This window comes from Nomascus leucogenys, chromosome 12 (assembly GCF_006542625.1).
Source record: "Nomascus leucogenys isolate Asia chromosome 12, Asia_NLE_v1, whole genome shotgun sequence".
Lineage (NCBI taxonomy): Eukaryota > Metazoa > Chordata > Mammalia > Primates > Hylobatidae > Nomascus > Nomascus leucogenys.
The window spans coordinates 34492771-34517507 of NC_044392.1; the positions used below are offsets into that span (position 1 = coordinate 34492771).

Sequence of the window (24737 nt, forward strand, 5' to 3'; positions counted from 1 at the left end):
GGCAAAGCAACTTATTGGGTGAATCAAATTACTGATAAACGTCCTACCTGTGAAATAACTATTCAGGGTAAAGAATTTAAAGGTTTGGTAGATACAGGAATGGACATTTCAATTATTTCTCTACAGCACTGGCCGTCCGTGTGGCCAGTTCAACCTGCTCAATTTAACACAGTTGGAGTTGGTAAAGCCTCTGAAGTATATCAAAGTAGTTATATTTTGCATTGTGAAGGGCCTGATGGACAACCTGTGACTATTCAACAAATTATAACTTCTGTACCTACAAATTTATTGGGGAGAGATTTATTACAGCAATGGGGAGCACAAGTTCTAATTCCAGAACAATTATATAGTCCTCAAAGTCAACATATGATGCAGGAAATGGGGTATGTCCCTGGTATGGTACTAGGAAAAAATCTGCAAGGTTTGAAGGAACCACTTCAAGCAGAAAGACAAAGTTCCTGCCAAGGTTTAGGGTATCATTTTTGATGGTGGCCATTGTTAAGCCTCCAGAACCTATACCTTTAAAATGGTTAACAGATAAGCCAATTTGGATAGAACAATGGCTGCTAAGTAAAGAGAAACTGGAGGCTTTAGAGGACTTAGTAACTGAACAATTAGAAAAAGGACACGTAGCTCCAACATTTTCCTCCTGGAATTCTCCAGTCTTTGTTATTAAGAAAAAATCAGGTAAATGGAGAATGTTGACAGATCTGAGGGCCATTAATTCAGTTATACAACCTATTGGGGCATTACAGCCAGGATTGCCTTCTCCTGCTATGATTCAGAAAAATTCACCTTTAATAGTCATAGATTTAAAAGACTGTTTCTTTACTATCCCCTCAGCTGAGCAGGACTGTGAACAGTTTGCATTTACAATTCCTGCGGTAAACAACCTGCAGCCTGCTAAGTGTTTTTATAGGAAAGTGTTGCCACAAGGCATGTTAAACAGTCCAACAATTTGCCAGACTTATGTAGGGTAAGCAATTGAACCTACTCATAAAAAATTTTCCCGGTGTTACATTATTCATTATATGGATGATATACTTCGTGCTGTCCCCACTCGAGAAATATTACTTCAATGTTATGATCACTTGCAAAATTCGATTTCTCATGCTGGTTTAATTATAGCTCCTGACCAAATTCAGACTATTACTCCTTACCCCTACTTGGGGACCTTAGTAAATGACACTACCATTGTGCCACAGAAAGTTACCATACGTAGGGATCAATTGAAAACATTAAATGACTTTCGAAAATTACTAGGGGACATTAATTGGATACGACCTGCTCTAGGCATTCCTACCTATGCCATGAGTAATCTATTTTCTATCCTTCGAGGAGATCCTAGTCTCACTAACCCTCAGCAATTAACAAAGGAGGCTGAGGCAGAGTTACAGCTAATTGAGAAGCAAGCGTATAAGGCTCAAATAAATAGAGTAGATCCAGAGAAGACTCTAGATTTGCTAATTTTTTCTTTTTTTTTTTTTTTGAGACGGGGTCTCACTCTTTCGCCCAGCTCGGAGTGCAGTGGCGCAATCTCGGCTCACTTTGCAAGCTCCGCCTCCTGGGTTCATGCCATTCTCCTGCCTCAGCCCCCCGAGTAGCTGGGACTACAGGTGCCCGCCACTGCGCCCGGCTAATTTTTTGTATTTTTAGTAGAGACGGGGTTTCACCGTGTTAACCAGGATGGTCTCGATCTCCTGACCTCGTGATCCGTCCGCCTCGGCCTCCCAAAGTGCTGGGATTACAGGCGTGAGCCACTGCGCCCGACCAAGATTTGCTAATTTTTTCAACTCAGCATTCACCTACTGGTGTTATTGTTCAAGAGCAAGATCTTGTAAAGTGGCTTTTTCTTCCACATACTAATTCACGGACTCTGACTCCTTATTTGGATCAAATTGCTACTATGCTAGGAAATGAATGGGAGAACTCAGATTGTTAAATTACATGGATATGATCCTGGAAAAATTACTGTCCCTCTTACAAAGGGAGAAATACAACAGGCTTTTACAAATAGTCTTACTTGGCAAACTCACTTAGCTGACTTTGTGGGTATTCTCTATAACCATTTTCCTAAAACGAAAACTGTTTCAATTTTTGAAAATAACTAATTGGATTCTCCCTAAAATAACTAAATTTAAACCAATTGAAGGTGCTGAAAATGTCTTCACAGATGGGTCTAGTAATGGTAAAGCTTCTTATTCTGGCTTGAAAGGTAAAGTTTTCCAGACGCCCTATATTTCAGCTCAAAAAGCAAAGCTTGTAGCTGTAATTGAGGTATTGACTACTTTTGATATGACTATTAATGTGATTTCTTATTCTTCATATGTGGTTCATTCTACACAGTTAGTTGAAAATGCTCAGCTACGATTCCAAACAGATGAGCAGCTGATGACTTTATTTACCCAATTGCAAACGGCAGTAGGAGGAGAATGCACCCTATTTACATCAACTCATATTAGGGCTCATACACCTCTTCCAGGACCTTTGACTGCCAGGAATCAAATGGCTGATCACCTAGTTGCTACTGCAATATCTAATGCCAGACACTTTTATAATTTAACCCATGTTAATGCCTCTGGTCTCAAATGCAGATACAGCATTACCTGGAAAGAAGCTAAAGCTATTATCAAGCGATGCCCAACTTGCCAAATGGTGCATTCCTCATCTTTTACAGGAGGAGTTAATGCTCGAGGATTGGAACCTAATTCTCTTTGGCAAATGGATGTCACCACCCATATTCCCTTGTTTGGGAGACTAGCTTATGTGCACGTATGTGTAGATACATTTTCTCTTTGTCTGGGCTACATGCCAATCAGGAGAGTCTTCTGCTTGTGTTAAATGTCACCTTTTGCAGTGTTTTGTAGTGATGGGCATTCCAGTTTCTATTAAAAGGGACAATGCCCCAGGCTATACTAGCCAAGCTCTAGATACATTTTTCTCTATATGGAATATTAAACACATTACTGGTATCCCATATAATTCTCAAGGACAAGCCATAGTGGAAAGAATGAATCTCTCCCTGAAACAGCAGTTGCAAAAGCAAAAGGGGGAAAACAGGAACTACGGGACACCACATATGCAACTGAATCTAGCATTATTGACTTTAAATTTTTGAGCCTACCTATAAAGCCCAGATGTTATCAGCAGCTAAACAGCATCTACAGAAACCAGCTGCAAGGACAGAAGCAAAACAACTGGTTTGGTGGAGAGATCCGATAACAAAAAGTTGGGAAATAGGTAAAATAATAACTTGGGGTAGAGGTTATGCTTGTGTTTCTCCAGGCCAAAACCAGCAGCCGATTTGGATACCATCAAGAGACCCGAAACCTTACTATGAGCCAGATACCCAGGAAGAGATTCTGGGAGGATCCCAAAAACCCCCAGGTTGCAGCCATGTCGAGACTGACACTGAGGAGGACCTCAACTGTCATGAGCAACACCCATCAAACACAGCCACCTACCTGGGGACAGATCATGAAGCTGTCACAGATGACGGAAGAAAACCTGAGGAAAGTGGGACAACCAGTCACAATGAGTAATTTAATGATAGTTATGATAGTGGTGATCACCAATACCATGAGTATTCCTTTAGCAAAGGCTGACACAGAGAACAATTATACTTATTGGGCATATTTACCTTTTCCACCACTTCTACGGCCTGTAACTTGGCTGGACCCCCCCAGTGGAGGCATACACTAATGATAGCTCTTGGATGCTCAGTCCTACAGATGTTAGAGGCCCATCTCACTCACATGAGAAAAGAACTGTTATGAATATTTGTTTAGGATTTGAACGTCTGCCTATCTGTTTGAGAAAGGCCACTAGTTGCCTACCCCCTCGCTATCAATCTTGGCTGGCAAATAATGCCTGGACGTAATCACTTTATGACACAGTTACACATGCTTTTTGGTCTCAGTATTTACCATAATAAATCTGCTCTTATAATTGAGGCATACCACCCTCAAAAACAAATCTGTAAACAGGATTGGACCTGGTCAGAAAAAATGAACGTACTTGTTTGGGAAGATTGCATTGCAGAACAGGCAGAGGTGCTGAGCAACGAATTCCTATGGAATCATTATTGACTGGTCTCCTAAGAGGATGTTTAGCTTGAACTGCACCTCTCAGTCTGCGTGCCACGGCCATACTATGTTCAGCTGGTCTAAACCAAATGGTCAAATGGTAAGAAGAATGGTAAGAAATGGTAAGAAGTACGGCAAGAGTTCCTATTATCTGAAAACATGGTGGTCTAGTGGCACCTCAACCTCAAATGATATGGCCCACTGTAGGAGCTAAACATAAGGATTTGTGGAAACTATTAATGGCTCTTAATAAGATCAAAATTTGGGAAAGAATAAAAAAGCAACTAGAAGGACACTCTACAAACTTGTCTTTGGATATTGCAAAATTAAAAGAACAAATATTTAAAGCATCCCAGGCACACCTGACCTTAATGCCAGGAACTGGAGTGCTTGAAGGAGCTGCAAATGATTAGCAGCTATTAACCCGTTAAAATGGATAAAAACTCTTGGAGACTCTGTGATTTCAATGATGATCATGCTTTTAATCTGTGTTGTCTGTGTATAGTCTGCAGATGCAGATCCCGACTCCTGCGAGAAGTAGCTCACTGTGATAAAGCCACCTTTGCTTTTATCGTTTTGCAAAAACAAAAAGGGGCGACATGTTGGGAACAGGTCCCCAAACCTGGCCATAGACAGGCCCCCAAAATGGCCATAAACAAAATCTCTTCAGCACTGTGACATGCTCTTGATGGCTATGATGCCAATGCTGAAGGTTGTTGGTTTACCGGAATGAAGGCAAGGAACACTTGGCCCACCAAGGATGGAAAACTTCTTAAGGTGTTCCTGAACCACAAACAATAGCATGAGCGATCTGTGCCTTAGGGACATGTGCCTGCTGCAGATAACTAGCCAGAGCCCATCCCTTTGTTTCCTGTTTTAGTTAATCTATAATCTATAGAAACAATGCTTATCACTGGCTTGCTATCAATAAATATGTGGGTAACGCTCTGTTCACGGCTCTCAGCTCTGAAGGCTGTCAGCTCCCTAATTCCCACTCCGCACTCTGTATTTCTGTGTGTGTGTGTCTTTAATTCCTCTAGCACCACTGGGTTAGGGTCTCCACGACTGAGCTGGTCTTGGCAAGGACAAGCTTCAGAAGGCTTGTAATTGAATAACAGAAATATTAAGCAATCACCAAAAGGTGTAATGACAAACTGTGAACATTCCAGGGAGAAAAAGAATAGGTCACTACAGAGTTTTAACACAGGACCACATAGTAATTTTTCTTGACATTGTTGTCTAATATTAGAGTTCTAACCAGGCATGGTGGCTCATGCCTCTAATCCCAGCACTTTGAGAGGCAAAGGCAGGGGGATCACCTGAGGTCAGTAGTTCAAGACCAGCCTGGCCAACATGGTGAAACCCCATCTCTACTAAAAATACAAGAATTTAATCAGGTGTGGTGGTGCACGCCTGTAGTCCCCGCTACTGAGGAGGCTGAGGCACGGGAAGCAGAAGTTGCAGTGAGCCTAGCACTCCAGCCTGGGTGACAGAGTGAGACTTCATCTCAAAAAAATAAAAATAATATTAGAGTTATCCTATTTCAACAAATAAAATGTGAGTTCTTCTCTGATTCAATTTCTTAAATCCAAGAAAAAATAAGCCTTGTTTTGTTTAAAACCCAAGCAGTTTTGATTATTCCTACCCATTTTTTGAACTGTTCCGTTTCATTTCTGATACTGGTAATTTATGTTTTCTCTCTTTATCTGTTACACTCAGGCTTCCAGAATCTGTGACACCACAAGGGTAACAAATATTTCAGAGTTCTATATCAGATATAAAATCTAAAGATACATTCCTCCTCATTAAATTGATTAAAGTGTTCTTCAGACTAATCAGATGTTACTAACATTTCTTAATAATAATAATACAGTGGCAGTCATTCCATAAACATTAACCTCGATCTGTCTAAACTACCCTTCTTTTCCCCGTATTGTTTCGTGAAAAGTCTACCTATCCTATAAAAACTATTAAAAAGCTATGGGCTCAGGTCTTCCCTCATTCTCCTAGTTATAAGGAACTATTTCTTCCTCTGAAATCCTATAGCAACTATGATATCCCTCTCTTTTGTTTTTGACTTTTTATTTGGAAATTACTAGAAATGCAAAGGAATCTTCAAAGATGGGTCCCATGTACCATTCATTAATTTCTCCACTGGTTACGTCTTATGTAACTACACTATTATATTAAATCCAAACGATTGATCTTGATATAAAGTATGCTTCTACGTCATTTTAATGTCACATGTGCAGGTTTATGTAACTATCATTGCAATCAAGATACAGAACTATTTCATCACAAAGAATTCCGTCCTGCTACCCCATGACAGTCACACCAACTCCTATCCCTCTGGCTATTTCTAATCCCTAACAACCACTAATCTGCTATCCACTTTTATAACTGGTCATTTTGGTAATGTTATACAAATGGAAACATATAGTAACGTGACCATTTGAGATTGGCATTTTTTACTCGGCATTATGTATGCCTTTGAGATCCAACAAAGCTTTGGTGTGTATCAATAGTTATTCCTTTTTCTTGTTGAATATTAAGTATTTCATGGTATGGATGTCCCACAGTTTGCTTGCTTTTTAATTTCAGGGTTTGTTTTTTTTTTTTTTAAGAGATGGGGTATCTCTCTGTTGCCCAGACTCGAGTGCTGTGGTATAATCATAGCTCACTGCAGCCTCAAACTCCTGGGCTCGATCGATCATCCCGCCTCAGCCTCCCAAGTAGCTGGGACTACCAGCAGGTCACCACACCTGGCTGATTAAAAATCAAACAAACAAACAAAAAACAATTTTTTTTAGAGACAAGTTCTCACTATGTTGCTCAGGCTGGTCTTGAACTCCTGGTCAAGAGCCATCATCCCACTTCTGTCTCCCAAGTAGCCAGGATTACAGGCGTGAGCCACCATGCTCAGCAACGTCTCACTGTCTGTTAGGCATTTACTTATTGAGGGACTTTTTGGCTGTTTCTAAGTTTTAGGTTATTAAAATAAACCTGCTGTAAACATTCATACGTAGGAGGTACAGAGGATGACAAGTCCACACTGGGCGAAAATATCTGCAAAGCACATTTCTGATACAGGACTCATATATAATATGTAAAGCACATCTGTATACATATTTTTATGTGAACATAATTTTTTATTTCTCTGGGATAAATGCACAGAAGTGAGACTGCTAGCTCATAGGGTATATGTATGTATTAGGCCATTCTTACATTGCTATAAAGAAATGCCTGAGGCTGGCTAATGCGTAAGAAAAGAGGTTTAATTGGCTCAGGTTCCATGGGCTGTATAGGAAACACAGCAGCATCTGCTTTTGAGGAGATCTCAGGAGGCTTACAATCATGGTAGAAGGTGAAGGCAGGAGCAGGCATGCCATATGGCAAAAGCAGGAGCAAGAGACAGAGACAGAGACTGGGGAGTGGGGTTGCCACACACTTTAAAATAACCAGATCCAGTGAGAACTCACTATCAACAAGACTGCACCAAGCTATGAGGGATCCACCCTCATAATCTAAACACTTCCCACCAGGCCCCACCTCTGACACTGGGGATTACAATTTGACATGAGATCTGGGTGGGGACAAATATCCAAACTCCATGTGTATTAGGTTTAGGGATTTTGCTGTGGTTTTTTGGAGATAGGGTCTCACTTTTGTCACCCAGGATGGAGTTCAGTGGTGTGATCACAGGTCACTACAGCCTCAACCTCCTGAGCTCAAGTAATCCTCCCACCTCAGCCTGCCAGGTAGCTGGGACCACAGGTGCACACCACAATGCCCGGCTTATTTTTATTTTTGTAGAGACAGGGCATCCTTGTGTTGCCCAGGATGGTATGGATCTCCTGGGCTCAAGCCATCCTCCCACCTCAGCCGTCCTAAGTACTGGGATTATAGGCGAGAACCACCATGCCTGAACTGTTTCATTTTTAAGAAATTGTCAGATATTTTTCAGAATACCTATAACACTTTACATTCCCACAAACAATGTAAGAAAGATCTGCTTCTCCAAATCTACTAGCATTTGGTATTGTCATTATTTTTTATTTTAGCTATTCTAGTAGGTGTGCAGTGATAGCTCATGGTGACCTTAATTTGCATTTCCCTAGTGGCTAGTAATATTGAACACCCTTTTATGTGCTTATTTGCCATCCATACAGCATCTTCAGTGACATGTCTATTTCTTTCTTTTGAAGTTTTCTTTTTTTTTTTTTTCTGAGACAGAGTCTTGCTCTGTCGCCCAGGCTGGAGTGCAGTGGCGCAATCTCGGCTCACTGCAATCTCCGCCTCCTGGGTTCAAGCAATTCTCTGCCTCAGTCTCCCAAGTAGCTGAGATTACAGGTGCGTGCCACCATGCCCAGCTAATATTTTTGTATTTTCAGTAGAGATGAGGTTTCACCATCTTGGCCAGGTTGGTCTTGAACTCCTGACCTTGTGATCCGCCTGCCTCAGCCTCCTAAAGTTCTGGGATTACAGGTGTTCTAAAAAAATCCAAAAATTTCATTTTCTAATGAATTGTTTCCTTAGGGTTGAATTTTGAAAGTTCTTTATACATTGTAGACAGGAGTCCTTTATCAGATATGTTCTTTGCAAATATTTTCTCCCACTGTGGACTATGTCTTTTCATCCTCTTAACAGAGGTTTGCACATAGCAAAATATTTTAATTTTGATAAGCCAGTTCATCAATTTTTTATGGATTGTATGTTTGGTGTCACGTTTAAAAACTGTTCATCAAATCCTGCATCCTGAAGATGTTCTTCTGTTTTGTTTTTTTATGTGAGGTTTAGGTTGAGTTCCTGTTTTGCTTTTTTCTTCAGTCATTTGTCAAAAAGACTATCCTTACTCCATTGAATTGTTTTTGTACCTTAGTCACAAATAAGTTGGCTATATATCTCTGGGTCAATTTCTGGGTTCAATATTCCGTTCCATTGATCTGTGTTAATCCCTCCACCAACACTCTCAGGCTTGATTCCTGTGGCTATATAATAAGTCTTGAAATTGGGGTAACTGACTCTTCTTATTTTATTTTTCTTCAAATTTTTTTCAGCTATTTCAATTCCTTTGCATTTCCTATCAATTTGAGAATAATCTTGTTCATGTCTAGAAAAAAAGTCTGTGAGAATTTTGATAGAAATTGCATTAAACCTGTATATCAATTTGGGGAGAACTGATCTTTCCTATGTTAAGCCTTCTAATCCCTGAATATAGTATATATCTCTCCCTTACTCTGTATATTCCTTGATTTCTCTCATCAGCATTTTGTGGTTCTCAGCATGCAAATCCTGTACATGTTTTGTTGGATTTACAACCAAGTATACAGTCATACTTTGTTTAACAATGGGGCTATGTTCTAAGAAATGTGTCATTTGGTGGTTTCATCACTGTGTGAACATACTTACAAAAAACTAGATGGTATAGCCTACTACACACCTAGGCTATATGGCATAGCCTATTGCTCCTAGGCTACAAATCTATACAGCATGTTAGTGTGAATACTGTAGGCAATTGTAACACAATGGTATTCGTATTTCCAACAAGTATTTCTAAAACGGTATTTGAATATCTAAACATACATAAATATAGAAAAGATACTGTAAAAATAAAGTATAAAAGATTAAAAATAGTACACCTGTATAGGGCACTTACCATGAATGGGACTTGCAGGACTAGAAATTGCTATGGGTGAGCCAGTGAGGGAGTTGTGAGTGAATGTGAATGAAGGCCTAAGACATCAGTGTACACTAGTGTCAACTAGAGAAAGCCTGTACACTTAGGCTACACTCAATTTATAAAAATATATTTTTCTTTCTTGAATAATAAGTTAACCTTAGCTCACTATAACTTATTTAATTTATAAACTTTCCATTAAAAAAAAAATTTGACTTTTAGCCAGGTGTGGTGGCTCATGCCTGTAATCCAAGCACTTTGGGAAGCTGAGGCGGGTAGATCACTTCAGGTCAGGAGTTCGAGACCTGCCTGGCCAACAACGAACAAGATGAAACCTCGTTTCTACTAAAAATACAAAAATTAGCTGGGCGTGGTGGCACATGCTTGTAATTCCACTGCTTGGGATGCTGAGGCAGGAGACTGGGAGGTGGGAGTTGCAGTGAGCTGAGATTGTGCCACTGTACTCCAGCCTAGGCGACAGAGCAAGATTCTATCTCACAAAAAAAAAAAAAAAAAAATTGGCTGGGCACGGTGGCTCACGCCTATAATCCCAGCATTTTGGGAGGCCAACTCCGGCAGATCATAAGGTGAGGAGTTCAAGACCAGCCTGACCAAAATGGTGAAACCCCATCTCTATTTAAAAGAATACAAAAATTAGTCGAGCATGGTGGCACATGCCTGTAATTCCAGTTACTCAGGAGGCTGAGGCAGGAGAATCGCTTGAACCCAGGAGGCGGAGGTTGCAGTGAGCCAAGATTACGCCAGCCTGGGCAACACAGTAAGACTCCATCTCCAAAAAAAAAAAAAAAAAAAAAAAGACACACAAATAAAAAAAAAATTAGCCACACTTGGTGTGCAGTGGAATTGCTTGAACCAAGGAGGTGGAGGCTGCAGTGAGCCAACATTGCGCCACTGCACTCCAGCCTAGGCAACAGAGCAAGACTCTGTCTCCAAAAAATAAAAATAAAATAAATAAATGAATGATTTTTGTAATAACCCATAGTAGCTTAAAATACAAAGACATTGTATAGCTGCACAAAAAATATTTTCTTTCTTTACATCCTTTCTATGAGCTTTTTCTATCTAAAAATTTTTTTTGTTAAAAACTAAGACTCAAACTAGACTAGGCCTACACAGGGCCAGAATCATCAAGACATCACTAAGCAATAGGAATTTTTCAGTTCCATTATAACCTATGGGATCTCGGTTATATACACTGTCCATCATTGACTGAAACATTGTTATATGGAACATGATTACATTTCTCTTTTGTTTTTTAGTCATTCTTTTAGGGTAGGTCTGCTGGAGGTAAATTTTCTTTCTTTTCCTTCACCTAACAATGTCTTAATTTTCCCTTCATTCCTGAAGGATATTTTTTGCTAGATACAGATTTAGGGGAGTTTGAGCTCTCTACCTGAAAAATATGCCTTGGCCTCCTGGCCGCCATGGTTTCTGCTAAGAAATCCACTATCCCTGGAATTGTTTTTCCCATAGGTAAGGTGTCATTTCTCTCTGTTTTCAAGATTTTTCCTTTGTCTCCAGTTTCTATAAGTTTTATTATAATGTATCTTGGAGGTTTTTTTTTATATTTTGAAATTTTTCTGTTTGAAATTTGCTCAGTTTCTTAAATCTATATAGGTATATGTCTTCTACTAAATTTGGAGAGTTTTCAGTCAGTGTTCTGAAAGTACTTTTCAGCCCCACCCTCTTTCTCCTCTCCTCCCGGCAATCAGATGAATTTTTGTTGTAGTCCTAAAGGTCCCTAAGGGTCCATTGATTATTTGTTCTCTTTTCTCTTTCTTGTTCGGATTGGGTAATTTCTATTGTTCCATCTTCCAGTTCACTCTGTCTCCTCTATTCTGTTGTAAACCTACACAGTGAGTTTTAATCCAGATATTGTAACTGTCTGTTCTAAAATTCCTATTTAGTTTTTCTTTATATTTTCTATTTACTGAGGCCTATTTCTTTGCTCAGACTTCATATTTTTTTCATGTTTCAAGTGTGTCCATAATTACTCATTGAAGCATTTTTATGACAGCTGCTTTAAAATCCTTGTCAGATAAACCTAACATCTCTGTCATCATGGTAATTATGTCTATTGATTAGGCATTTTATATTAAACATTTTTACGTACGTGGACATTTCTGCTTGGTAAACTGTTCCTTTATCACTTTAAATTATTCTCCTTTATCTACCTCCCTCCGTTTTTTGGCCTCAGAATTTACTGTTATAACAGCTCTTTTGTTTTTATACTATTTGACTGGCATAGCTCCATAGATTCATTAAGTATCTTTTCTGTGTCATTTGGTTTTAGGTATGTCACTTATGAAAAGAAATAGATAGGATTTTCATTTTTTAAAAATCCAATCTGAGTAGAGGTTTGTTTAATCCATTTACTACTTCCTTTGTGATTACTGATATATTTGGCCTCTTCCCATCATGTCATTTTATAGTTTTTATTTACTTTAGTTGTTCTTAGTTGTGGAGCTCCCTTCCCCCTCTTTCCTGGTTTTTAATATTAAATGTAATTTCTTTATTCCCCTTTCTTCCCCTCTGTAACAGTTCAGGAGTTAAAAATTATTTTTATATTTACTATTTATATTTTGCTAACAACTTCTAAAGTTAATCAATATCCCTAGAAGATTCTAATAAGAAAAAATCTGTACATAAATCATCTTCACACATATAGTAACTCCTTGAGTTTTTTGGAATTCATCTTATTTTCTGGCATTATTTGTTCATAAATAATGTTCTATGAAAAGAATTTAGGGCTGAGGTAAATGAGACCAGAAATTGTTCTTCATAAATGATGGAATGTTTTCATATAATGAAAGCAATTCATTTTAAACTGATTATATGTGTTGAAATTAAAAATAATCAATGTTCAGAGCATCTCTAGTTAGCCAGCTAATTATCTTTAACACCTTAAATGTAATAGCTCCTAAGAGTAGGATTAAGATAATATAAAATGCCTAATTAAGCTTAATTAAAAAAATCTCAAAGAATTTACATCAACATGGAACTAATAGGGTTCCAAATTAAAAATAAATAAGAATAGAGGAAGCAAATTAACCAAAGGTGGTGTAGTAGAAGCAAATTTGTCCAATTTACTTTAATATTTGTCATTTAAAAATGAACTTTTTTTCATAATTCAGTCCAAAAGTCATTAGATAGGGCTGAGCAAGGCAGGCATCCAAGCTTAGGAAAGTGAGTGGGGAGAAGCAACGAGGAGACTGGTTATATGGAGAGAGAAACTGTAGTAAGTAATTATTTTAAGAATAATGAGAGTTAAGTGTACCACTGTTGGGGAAAGGAACTAAAACCTTAGAGAAAAAAACTAGAATCAACTCTTTAATATTAAATTGGAATCAGAAGTTTTGGTATAAAGTCAATGGTTTTCCAAATATATAAATGCAGAAATAAACACAGCTTTAAGTAAAATACACACACATATACATATATTCTATTCTCTAGTTCTGTCCATGGAGTGCCTCGGGGCAATAGTACCCCTACAGCAATAACCATACTTGGCACCCACATCTTGACTTCTAAATGCTACTTTCTACTATTAATAAAACAGGGATTCTCAAAAAAAAAAAAAAAAAAAACTATTAGTGGAAGCACTTTAAAAAATTATGGGAATATGTGAAAAAGATACAAGACCAGTTTGAAGGGATTCCCATTAGCCAAATTTTAGACAACCTGGATAAGAAAAAAAAAATGAATTATAACTATTGCTTAAAGGAATTCATGAGTCCATACAGATATAAATAAATATAGAGAAGAGAAAGTTTTTCCTTATAGTAGGATTCCAAATAATGTAGAATAATATAATTAGGAAATCGATATTTGAAAACCATCACAGCAGTAAGTTCAGTCAAGAAATAACAAAACGCCAGGAATGGTGGCTCATGCCTATAATCCCAGCACTTTAGGAGGCCTAGACAGATGGATCACTTGAGTCCAGGAGTTTGAGATCAGCCTGAACAACACAGTGAGATCCTGTCTCTACAAAAAATTGAAAAGTCAGCCAGGTGTGGTGGCATGCACCTGTAGTCCTAGCTGCTCAGGAAGCTGAGGTGGGAGGATCTCTTAAGCCCAGGAGTTTGAAGCTTCAGTGAGCTACGATTATGCCACTGTACTCTAGCTTGGGTGACAGAGTGAGACCAGGGAAGGAGGAAGGGAGGGAGAGAGGACCACTATTAAATCTAGTAAATGAAAACTTGGTGATGAAAATTTACAGTTTCCCCATAAAATAATTATTAATTACAAAGAGAAGCACAACTTCACAGAAGAGAAGACTGACAAACAACACCTTAAGCGATCAAAGGTAACATAATCAGCCAAGAAACAGGCCGGGCGCGGTGGCTCAGGCCTGTAATCCCAGCACTTTGGAAGGCCGAGGCAGGCGGATCACCTGAGGTTGGGAGTTCTAGACCAGAATCACCAATATCGTGAAACCCCGTCTCTATTAAAAATAGAAAAATTTGCTGAGAATGATGGTGAAACCATCATTCTCAGCAAACTATCGCAAGGACAAAAAACCAAACACCGCATGTTCTCACTCATAGGTGGGAATTGAACAATGAGAATACATGGACACAGGAAGGGGAACATCACACTCCGGGGACTGTTGTGGGGCGGGGGAGAGGGGGGAGGGACAGCATTAGGAGATATACCTAATGCTAAATGACGAGTTAATGGGTGCAGCACACCAACATGGCACATGGATACATATGTAACAAACCTGCACATTGTGCACATGTACCCTAAAACTTAAAGTATAATAATAATAAAATTAAAAAAAAAAAGAAAAATTAGCCAGGCATGGTGGTGTGCGCCTGTAGTTCCTGCTACTCAGAAGGCTGAGACGGGAGAATTGCTTGAACCTGGGCGGCAGAGGCTGCAGTGAGTCGAGATCGTGTCACTGCACTCCAGCCTGGGCGACAGAGCAAGACTCCGTCTAAAAAAAAAAAAAAAAAAAAAAAGAAACAAATAAAAATTTTGCACCACCTGAAAGGATGCAATAAGAATACAGCATCACTCTGTGACACTCCTGTCAAAGATGCATGGCATGACTTGAATCTAATCATGCGGAACCATCAGGTAAACCCAAATTCAAAAGCATTCCACAAAATGTATTCTTCCAAAGTGCCATGACCCTAGAAATCAAAAAGACTTATGGAACTATTCCAGATTGAACAACAGTAAAGAGATATAACTAAATCCAATGCGCAGTCTTGGATTGGATTATTTTGGTGTAAGAGGCATTTTGGGGACAAGTGGCAAAATTTGAATAGGGTCTACAGATTAGTCGATAGTAATCTATATCAATGTTTATTTTCTGAGTTTTATGTTTGTATTGTGGCTATGAAGAAGAATGTCCTTCTTTGTAGGAACACTAAAGTAGTTGGGGGTGACAGAGCATCATGTCAGTAACTTACTCTCAAAAGGTTCCAGGATGAGTTGTTTGCACTATTCTTTCATTTTTTCTGTAATTCTCAAATTATTTTGAAATTTAAAAAAAACAGCAAAGAAAGAAAAAGGAAACAGATGAACAAACCACTATACAGTTTTTTTTTGGTTATCCTAGTGTAGCTTTGACCTCTCCAACACTCAGAAATCCCTAGTCACAAGATGTGTATTAACACTGGTAAAACCACAATTTTTACATAAATATGAAATGTACAGATATTCCACTGTCAGACTGCTCTTGCAACAATTTAAACAGTATTCTGATGGACATTTCAAGATCTTACAGAGGAGTCCACATTTTAAAAGTCTACATTTTATTAATGGAAGTTCAGACTTAAAGCCAGATCTAAGCACTGGGTTTTGAATAACTTTACATAGTTGGTGTCATCACTTACTTACTATTTGAAGAAAAAGTTTGAAACCATTACAACCCAAAATTCTATTAATATTTTAGAAACTTAGTTAATTTAAAATAAAATCTCCCCAGACATAAGACAATATTAGAAAATGAATTTTAAACGTGGTATTATATTGTCATGTTCTTTTAAAACTACCATTTTAGTGGCATTACAATGTGCTATGTCGAACTTTCCTACTTACGAGACACTATTTAAGAGAGGAAAGGACTTAACATCTGTTATGGATTGAACTGTGCCTTCCCCCAAAAGATGTTAAAGTCTACACCCTTTATACCTGTAAATACAACCTTAGTGAGAAATAGGGCCTCTGCAAATGTTAAGATCTGGTCATTAGGATTGGCCCTAATCCAGTATGATTGCTGTCCTTATATAAAGGGGAAATTTGAACAGAGAGAGACATAGAACAGATGAAGACAAGAAGAGAGGGATGGAACAGATTCTGCTTCACAGCCCTCAGAAAGAAGCAAACCTACTAATACCTTATTCTGGACTTCTAGCCTCCAGAACTGAGAGACAATAAATTTCTGTTGTTTGTAGTACCCTGTTACGACATTACTAAAAAACTAATCTAACATCTGAACCTTAATTTTCTCATTTGAAAAATGAGAATTATGTCATCTCCCAAGGTTATCCTTAAAATATGTTATTTTGAAAGTAATCAGGAATTATAAAAATAATGGTATTATATCTTGATAAATATTTAATAAATACAACTGTCAAACATTTTCTCCTAGTACAAGAAAAAATTTTAAGTGATGCTCTTGAGTATTTCCATGCTTTTTAATCCACAGGCCAGAAAATCATCTTTACTGTACACAGTAATAGAGTCTCAATAGTGTTAGGACTATCTGAACATGTCTGAAGTACTAGTGGTTTTCTTTTTCTTCTTTTGTCTTCATGTTTTAATCCTCAAATAACATTTTTTAAGAAGTATAAATGTTGCCTTCTGAAAACTTAAAAAAGCACCTCTGGCCAGGTGAACACTATACAGCAATCCCAGGTAGTTATGATTCAGAGACTGGAAACAATCAACTCTATTTGCTGCTGCCAAAAGCAGATGAAGAAAGAATGTGGAGGGTTAACGAGTTGACCATTCAAACAAAAAGGAAGGAATAATTCCATGCACAACGCTTTTCTTCTTTTTCCCCTACTTCCTATACTTCTACACTTCTATGTATACTAAAAATAAAATAATACATGTGAACATGTCTAGCATATGCCCAGCAGAGTAGGAATTCCAGGAAATGTTAGTTGCTCCAGCCCTGCCCCACCCTCCTGCCCTTCTACTCAGAGGATGAGTGGTGGAAGTGTACTTAGGGTAATCAACTTTGTAATCTTTCCATAATGACAGATAATCTCAATAAATTTCACATCATCTTTATAAACTTTAGGTGAAAGAGTTTTACTAAAAAGTAAAATCAAAGTACTATCTGTTAATGCTTCTCACCTTGTATAAAGTCCTAAATATGACTGCCCAAAATAGAAAGGCACTAGGCAATCGAATGTACCTTATTTCTCGTTTTGAATAGCATAGGCTAAAATGCATGTTAAGTAAAAATTATTTGCTATAAGATCTCCACACCTTACCAGGAATAAACAGTTACATGATATGAGCTATTAAAAGCGGTATTTTAAATATCACATTCAGCTGGGTGCAGTGGCTCATGCCTGTAATCCCCGCAATTTGGGAGGCCGAGGCAGGCAGATTGCCTGAGCTCAGGAGTTCAAGACCAGCCTGGGCAACGTGGCAAAAACCCGTATCTACAAAAAAAAACCAAAAATTAGCTGGGTGTAGTGGTGTATGCCTGTAATACCAGCTACTCAGGAGGCTGAAGTGGGAGGATCACGTGAGTCTGGGAGGTGGAGGCTGCAGTGAGTGGAGATCTCACCACTGCACTCCAGCCTGGGCAACAGAGAGAGATCCCGCTTAAAAAAAAAAAAATTGCCTACATTCTCCATGTCCCCACCCTCTTTTGGCCAGCCAGGTGGTGGTAGTAATTTAATGAAAGATTCCTGAGGAAAGGTGAACTTCAGGGAATGCAACAGGTTTTAAAGCAAAGATTCTCCTGGTTTTGGCAAACTCAGACATTCCGGCTATTTTACTAAGAAGAAATTTTCTACACTTTCATCATTACAGTTTCATTCATGATAATAAGCCTTTATTTACCCCCAGGCCAGTCAGATGTGAAATGTTATATTAATTTCTGAATAGTACTCTTTCTATAACATCATTTTTTTTATTAAAGGTGTCAGCTAATTTTGAAAAGCGTTTTTAAAATGTCTTGTGAAAATAAATTATTGCTTATCAACTATAAAAAGCAAAAACATGAGATAAATGTTCAGTCACACAAAATATCCCTTTGGACTTGCCCAAATTAGTTTACTTGAACTTCAACATAGTTTACGATATACAAATATTTCATAAACATTTTTAAAGGGGGATAAGATTCATATCTTTGAATTACATTATAAAAATACTATGATTCCCTTAGTTAAAATCATTACGGAGGAATATATGGTTTCTCAACACTACCTCACCTCTCTCTAAAATGCTGAGATTTTTGGATAGGTGAATTAAGAGAGGAAATGATTCCACAATCAGTGTTAGTTAACATGAGATGGGTTGAATTTGTGATCACATAAATTTTCATTTAAAAAATAAGCAGGCTAAACAGTTTAGGAACGTGCTTTGAAATAACACAGAACTAGGTTTAAACTCCAGTTCTAGCATATTGAACTATATGATTGCCTTTCTGAGCCTCAGTTTTTTCATCTGTAAAATGGACAGTAATACTTTCAAGAGTTCTTCGTAGGTTTAAATAAAATAATACGTACAAAAGTTTCAAAGGCACATATCAGTTAATTAATGGTTAATACTGTTAACAGTAACACTGTAACTATAAGCTATATCAAAAGAAAAATCCATGTGAAACATCACTATGGTTTGTTTATTCTCTTAGACATGTACATTTATACTTAAAGTACTTAAAAATAAAAATATAAAAAAGGCACTAGACTAGGAGTCAGATGTAGATTCTGAACTGGAGTCTGATCTCGGTTCTACACTAGCTAGCTGAACTTCTTTCGCAAGTTACTTCTTTAATCTTCATGTAGGTAATTTGTAAAATGGTAAAATGTAATACTCTCATTACTACATTAATTTTATAAAATCATTATTTACAAAGTGCTTCTATTAAACTATCATACAGGGATTAATGCTAATGATATATCATCACAGAATAAAGATAATATAAAAATATATTTATATACCCTATTTCCACTGATTTCACAACTTTTTCAGAAGAGACCAGAGTCTAATCTAAGAACTAGGACCAATCCTAAACTATTTTCCATTGCTGGCTGGGTCGCAGGCATCCCAAGCATCACTCCATCATATCAATAAATATCAAACAAATTTCAGAGTTAAAAATTAAAAAAAAAATTTGATAAGTCATTTTAATAGTCATTCCACAAAATTAAAGGCAATCATCATAACACCTGGATTTATCAGATGCTACTAAATTAATAGCTTTATTTAGCAGAAAATATTTACCAGGTATAGAAAGACTGCATTCTTTCTTTGAACTGATTCATTGAAAACTGAGAGTAGTTTGGTAATTAAAAAGGCAGGAAAGCTCTTCTTACTTTTCCAGTCTATGAACACAAAAAGAGAAAAAGGCAAAACTGAGTAAGCTGTATAAAATAACCTAACACTTAAAGAGAGAACAATTACACACAGCGGGGGGACACCAGACTATCCATCAGGACACATTTAGATTAGCTGCCTTAGGCAGGCACCTCTCGTACCTATTTCCTCACCTACAAAACAGAAATAACTAGTACCTGCCCTTACTAAAGGACCATGGAGATAAATCAGAAAGTTCTTTGAACATGTGTCATATGGCGCTATTCTTTCATGAAGCTGAATAAAACAGCCTACTCAGGTTTTTTTTAAAGGGTGCATTTCACTAACATAAAAAAAAAACCTGATCTCCAAATTTGACATTAGCCTCCCCCTAATATACAATACAAGTATCTATTGGCTTTATATATATACATAGATAGACGATATAGATAGCAATAGATCCATACAGGTTGCTACAGATGTATTCTGAAAAAAGATATGAGATTATATTTTGTATTTAGAAAATGAGAAAGGCCAATACTTGGTACACACAGGTGTGAAAATTCACTATCACTGGTTGACCATCCCCCTCTGTCATGAGGCCTCAGAATCCTGATCGCTAGAATTCAAACAATATAAACCAATAAAGAAGAAATGGCACAAGCTATGACTCTTATTTAACATATACTTGTACTATTATAGCTATTTTTGATTTAGCATAATTAGTATAACTGGTATAAGTCAGTGTAACTGATTGAGTAGTATAATTAATTAATGAAAACGATGTAAATTTTATATATCCATACTCAGTGCTCATATAACTGGCCCACATAACTTTTTTCTATACATTCAGTGATGCTCCTATTTCATGAATCTGAACAGCTGAGATGCAATGGTACAAACAAAATCAAATGCAGTTCGAAGTGTCTTCTTAAAAAGGAGTTGTTGGCCAGGTGCAGTGGCTCACGCCTATAATCCTAGCACTTTGGGAGGCCAAGGCAGGTGAATCACGAGGTCAGGAGAAGGAGACCATCCTAGCCAACATGGTGAAACCCCATCTCTAAAAAATACAAAAATTAGCCAGGCGTGGTGATGCATGCCTGTAATCCCAGCTACTCAGGAGGCTAAGGCAGGAGAATCGCCTGAAACAGGGAGTCAGAGCTTGCAGTGAGCAGAGATCACACCACTGCACTCCAACCTGGTGACAGAGTGAGATGCTGTCTCAAAAAAAAAAGAAAAAGAAAAAGAAAAAAAAATTAGCCGAGTGTGGTGGCGTGTGCCTGTAATCCCACCTAGTCAGGAGGCTGAGGCAGGGGAATCGCTTGAACCCAGGAGGCGGAGGTTGCAGTGAGCCGAGATCGCGCCAGTGCCCTCCAGCCTGCCTGGGTGACAGAGCAAGGTCCGTCTGGGGGGTGGGGGGGGGGGGGGCGGGGGGAAGGAGTTGTTTTTGTGAGTGAAGGGGAGCATAGTGGTTCATACTACTTAAAATCAGAGATCAACATAAAATTCTACCATAGCTAACAGTGATCAAAACCTTAAGACATTTTATTACATAATACAACTGAAAAGAAATTAAATTCTTTCCTCTTAAAAAATTTTGATCTGCCCATACTTTAAGTTCTTTAAGAGAATGAAAAAAATACTTAAATTACAAGAAGAAATACCTAAAACAAAAAGCACACAGAACCAAAAAAACACCGTAAGGAATAGCGAAAAATTGAGAGAAATGAATACACAAAACAAATTTTTAACACATGCACCAAACCCTCCCAACCAGGAACTGTAAGGAGTAAGAAAAACCTACCCACCCTTCCAATATGATGGTTACAAACTAACAAGCTCTTTCTTGCTGTCCACTGGCACATCTTGAGACCTTTTATTCTTTTGAAATGTTCCCCCAACTTAAACGGGATGCAAATAAACCAGGTGTGGTCCTCACAACAGTAATCCTGCTAGTCCTTACTGAGTTTCCATAGCAACATGCACAGCTGGCAATGGCAAAGAGGCTGTACTGGCTTCAGATTGGTTTTACAAGTTTCAATATTCATTTAGTGAAATACTAATTATGTTATCTCAGTTAAGAACAATTTTTAAAAAAATTTATCTTTGCTTGAAATGTTAAACAAAATAACGCAAGGTATTTTCTGCTAGTCCAAAAGTGGCTTTCAGCCCAACAGCAGTAACTAACGTGCCTGTGAAAAGTTACAAAATGCCCATCACCAAGTGATAACCATTCTTTGACTAAAGAAACATAAAATTTTAAGTGAATATTCCCTGTGGGTCACCTAATGTAATAAGTAACATTCAGAGAGAGACAGAGAGAGAGAGAGAGAGAGAGAGAGAGAGAGAGAACCAATATAAAGTCTAATCTAAACAGTAGTAAATACTATGCATCTTTTCCTTAAATAAATTTAATATGACAGTTCCTTGGTTTAATTAAAATTGTTAAAGAGTTTTTACAGCTGGGCACGGTGGGTCACACCTATAATCTCAGTACTTTGGGAGGCCAAAGCAGGCGGATCACCTGAGGTTAGGAGTTCGAGACCAGCCTGGCCAACATGGTGAAACCTCACCTCTACTAAAATACAAAAATTAGCTGGGCGTGGTGGCATGCGCCTGTAATCCCAGCTACTCAGGAGGCTGAGGTAGGAGAATTGCCTGAACCAGGGGGTTGGAAGTTGCAGTGAGCCAAGATCACGCCACTACACTCCAGCCTGGGCAACAGAGCTAGATTCCATCTCCAAAAAAATAAAAAAATAAAAATAAGAGGCCAGGTGCAGTGGCTCATGCCTGTAATCCCAGCACTGTGGGAGGCCGAGGTGGGCGGATCACGAGGTCAAGAGATCAAGACCATCCTGGTCAACATGGTGAAACCCCGTCTCCACTAAAAATACAAAAATTAGGTGGGCATGGTGGCGTGCACCTGTAGTCCCAGTTACTCGGGAGGCTGAGGCAGGAGAATCGCTTGAACCCGGGAGGTGGAGGTTGCAGTGAGCTGAGATCGCGCCACTACACTCTGGCCTGGCAACAGAGCAAGACTCCGTCTCAAAAAAATAAATAAAAAGAGTTTTCACAATGGTAATTCTTTTGGTAAATTTTTAATTTTTATTTTAGATTCAGAGGGTACATATGCAGGTTTGCTATCTGGATATATTGCATGATACTGAGGTTTTGGCTTCTATTGAACCCATAACCCAAACAGTGAATACAGTACCTGATCTCTAATTTTTTAACCCTTGCTCTCCTTCCTCCTGACCGTTTTGGAGTCCCCAGTGTCTGTTGTTCCCATCTTTATATCCATGTGGTACCCACCCCATGTTTAGCTCCCACTTACAAGTGAGAAAATGTGGTATTTTGGTTTCTGTTTCTGCAGTAACTCGCTTAGGGTAATAGCCTCCAGCTGTATCCATGTTGCTGCAAAGGACATGGTTTTGTTCTTTTTATGGTTGTGTAGTATTCCATGGCATCTGTGTACCACACTTTCTTTATTCATCATTAATGGGCACCGTGGTTGATACCATGGCTTTGCTATTGTGAACAGTGCACAGTAGCTATTCGTAAAGGGCAGTACCCGGATCAGTATCATAGCATCACCTGGAAACTTATTAGAAATGCACTTTTTTGGCCCCTACCTCACACCTACTGTATCAGAACCTCTGGAGGTGGGGGCCCAACAATCTGGGTTTTAACAAACCCCTAGAAGACCCTGAACCACTGATTTACAGTGTCAAACTTCAGAGGAGACAAATATGAAATAGAAAATGCAATACTTTATCCCACTCTTTGGAACTAGGTGAGGAACAGCAGCAAAATAAAATGCAAAAAAACTCTGGTCTCCTGAATTGAGTCTGTTGGCTAATATCTCACTGTCTAAAAGATACGCAGAGATAAACAATAGTTCAGTGTGTCTGTCATTCCTACACATGTAAAGCACCAAGGGAAAATCAAGTGTTTGTTTATAATCACTCAAGGACAGGAGGGTCCTTGCACATAGAACATTCAATTCACTACCATTCATAATGTATTACTAATCACAATCAATCTCCAATCACTGATGTCTTCCCACACAGGGCAGCAAACCTAACCATTTATTCCTTTTAAGAGAATAATTTTTTCAACATATTAAATATGTACGTAAAGATGAGTATGAAGTTTGAGTCATACGTTTTAACAACACTTACTACTTGTAAGATTTTTTTAAAAAACACGCAAGGATGCAGTTCTTCCTTAGTAACTAACCACACTGCCTTCATACACTACAAGATACACTTTTCATTTTATCCTTTAACCTCAGTATATCCAATCACAACTCCTTCCATATTTCTTTTCTTTCCATAATTCTTTTTTTTTTTTTTTTTTTGAGATGGCGTTTCACTCTTGTTGTCCAGGCTGGAGTGCAATGGTGTGATCTCAGCTCACCATAACCTCCACCTCCCGGGTTCAAGTGATTCTCCTGCCTCAGCTTCCCGAGAAACTGGGATTACAGGCACCTGCCATCATGCCCAGCTAATTTTGTATTTTTAGTAGAGACGGAGTTTGTTCATGTTGGTCAGGCTGGTCTCAAACTCCCGACCTCAGGTGATCCGCCCGCCTTGGCCTCCCAAAGTGCTGAGATTACAGGCATGAGCCACCGCACCCAGCCTTCCTTCCATAATTCTAATGGGCAGTACTTCAAAGAAACTGCTAAGCTAGTGACATTAAAGTGACCAGAGACACACAGATTTAATGAAGAAAAGCCACTGGGTAAATCGAACATGCCATATGCTGTTAAAATTAATGAATTCAAGCAAATTGAATAGTTTTTTGAAGCTCATAATTAAAAATAAATTGCTAAATGCCATCAGTATTACACTACCAAAAAATGGACTTTTAAAATTATATTTTGAATGAATCTGAAGACCAGCCACAATTTAAAAAAACAAAATACAAACCACCCCAGGAAATTCAAAGGAAAGTGTTTGTTTACTTATTCCCAGGATTTATTTTGTAATCTATTTTACAATAAGAAATATGATGAAATTTACTCAAAGGTCAGATTCTTGACTTTACATACAGGGCAGGAAACAGAAAAAAAATTTACATTTAACTTGTTTTCTTCTGCTTGCTATTATCTTAAATTAGAAAATGCTTGTATCATAGATACATTTTTACTTAAATGTTCAAGGAACATTTTTTTGTTAAAGAATAAATTCAAGTCTCTATTTCTAACTTTAATATGTTTCCAGCATTTACTCTAGTCTTGGAAAAAGAAATGCAAAAGAAAAAAATCTTGGAGTCATCATTATTGTCTTATTCCATATCAAAGAAGCAATATGGAATAAAATAGGAAATGGATTCACAGGCTCCTCGTTCTTGCTCTATTTGTTTGTTTTTGTTGTTGTTGGTTTTTTTTTTTTTTGGAGATGGTGTTTCACTCTTGTTGCCCAGGCTGGAGTGTGATAGTGTGATCTCGGCTC

General features: G+C 38.1%; 1 protein-coding gene across 4 annotated transcripts in view; it reads right to left on the reverse strand.

Moving 5' to 3' along the window:
• POU2F1 (POU class 2 homeobox 1) overlaps nt 1–24737 on the reverse strand; it is a 208570-nt gene that overhangs the window by 105684 nt on the left and 78149 nt on the right. Inside the window, exon 2 of one of the 4 annotated variants that reach the window (XM_030824031.1) lies at nt 19210–19310. The exons of the other annotated variants lie outside the window; for them this stretch is intronic. The gene's annotated coding sequence lies outside the window, so the exon portion shown is untranslated. The remainder of the gene's footprint in view (nt 1–19209; nt 19311–24737) is intronic. 4 annotated transcript variants of the gene reach the window in all.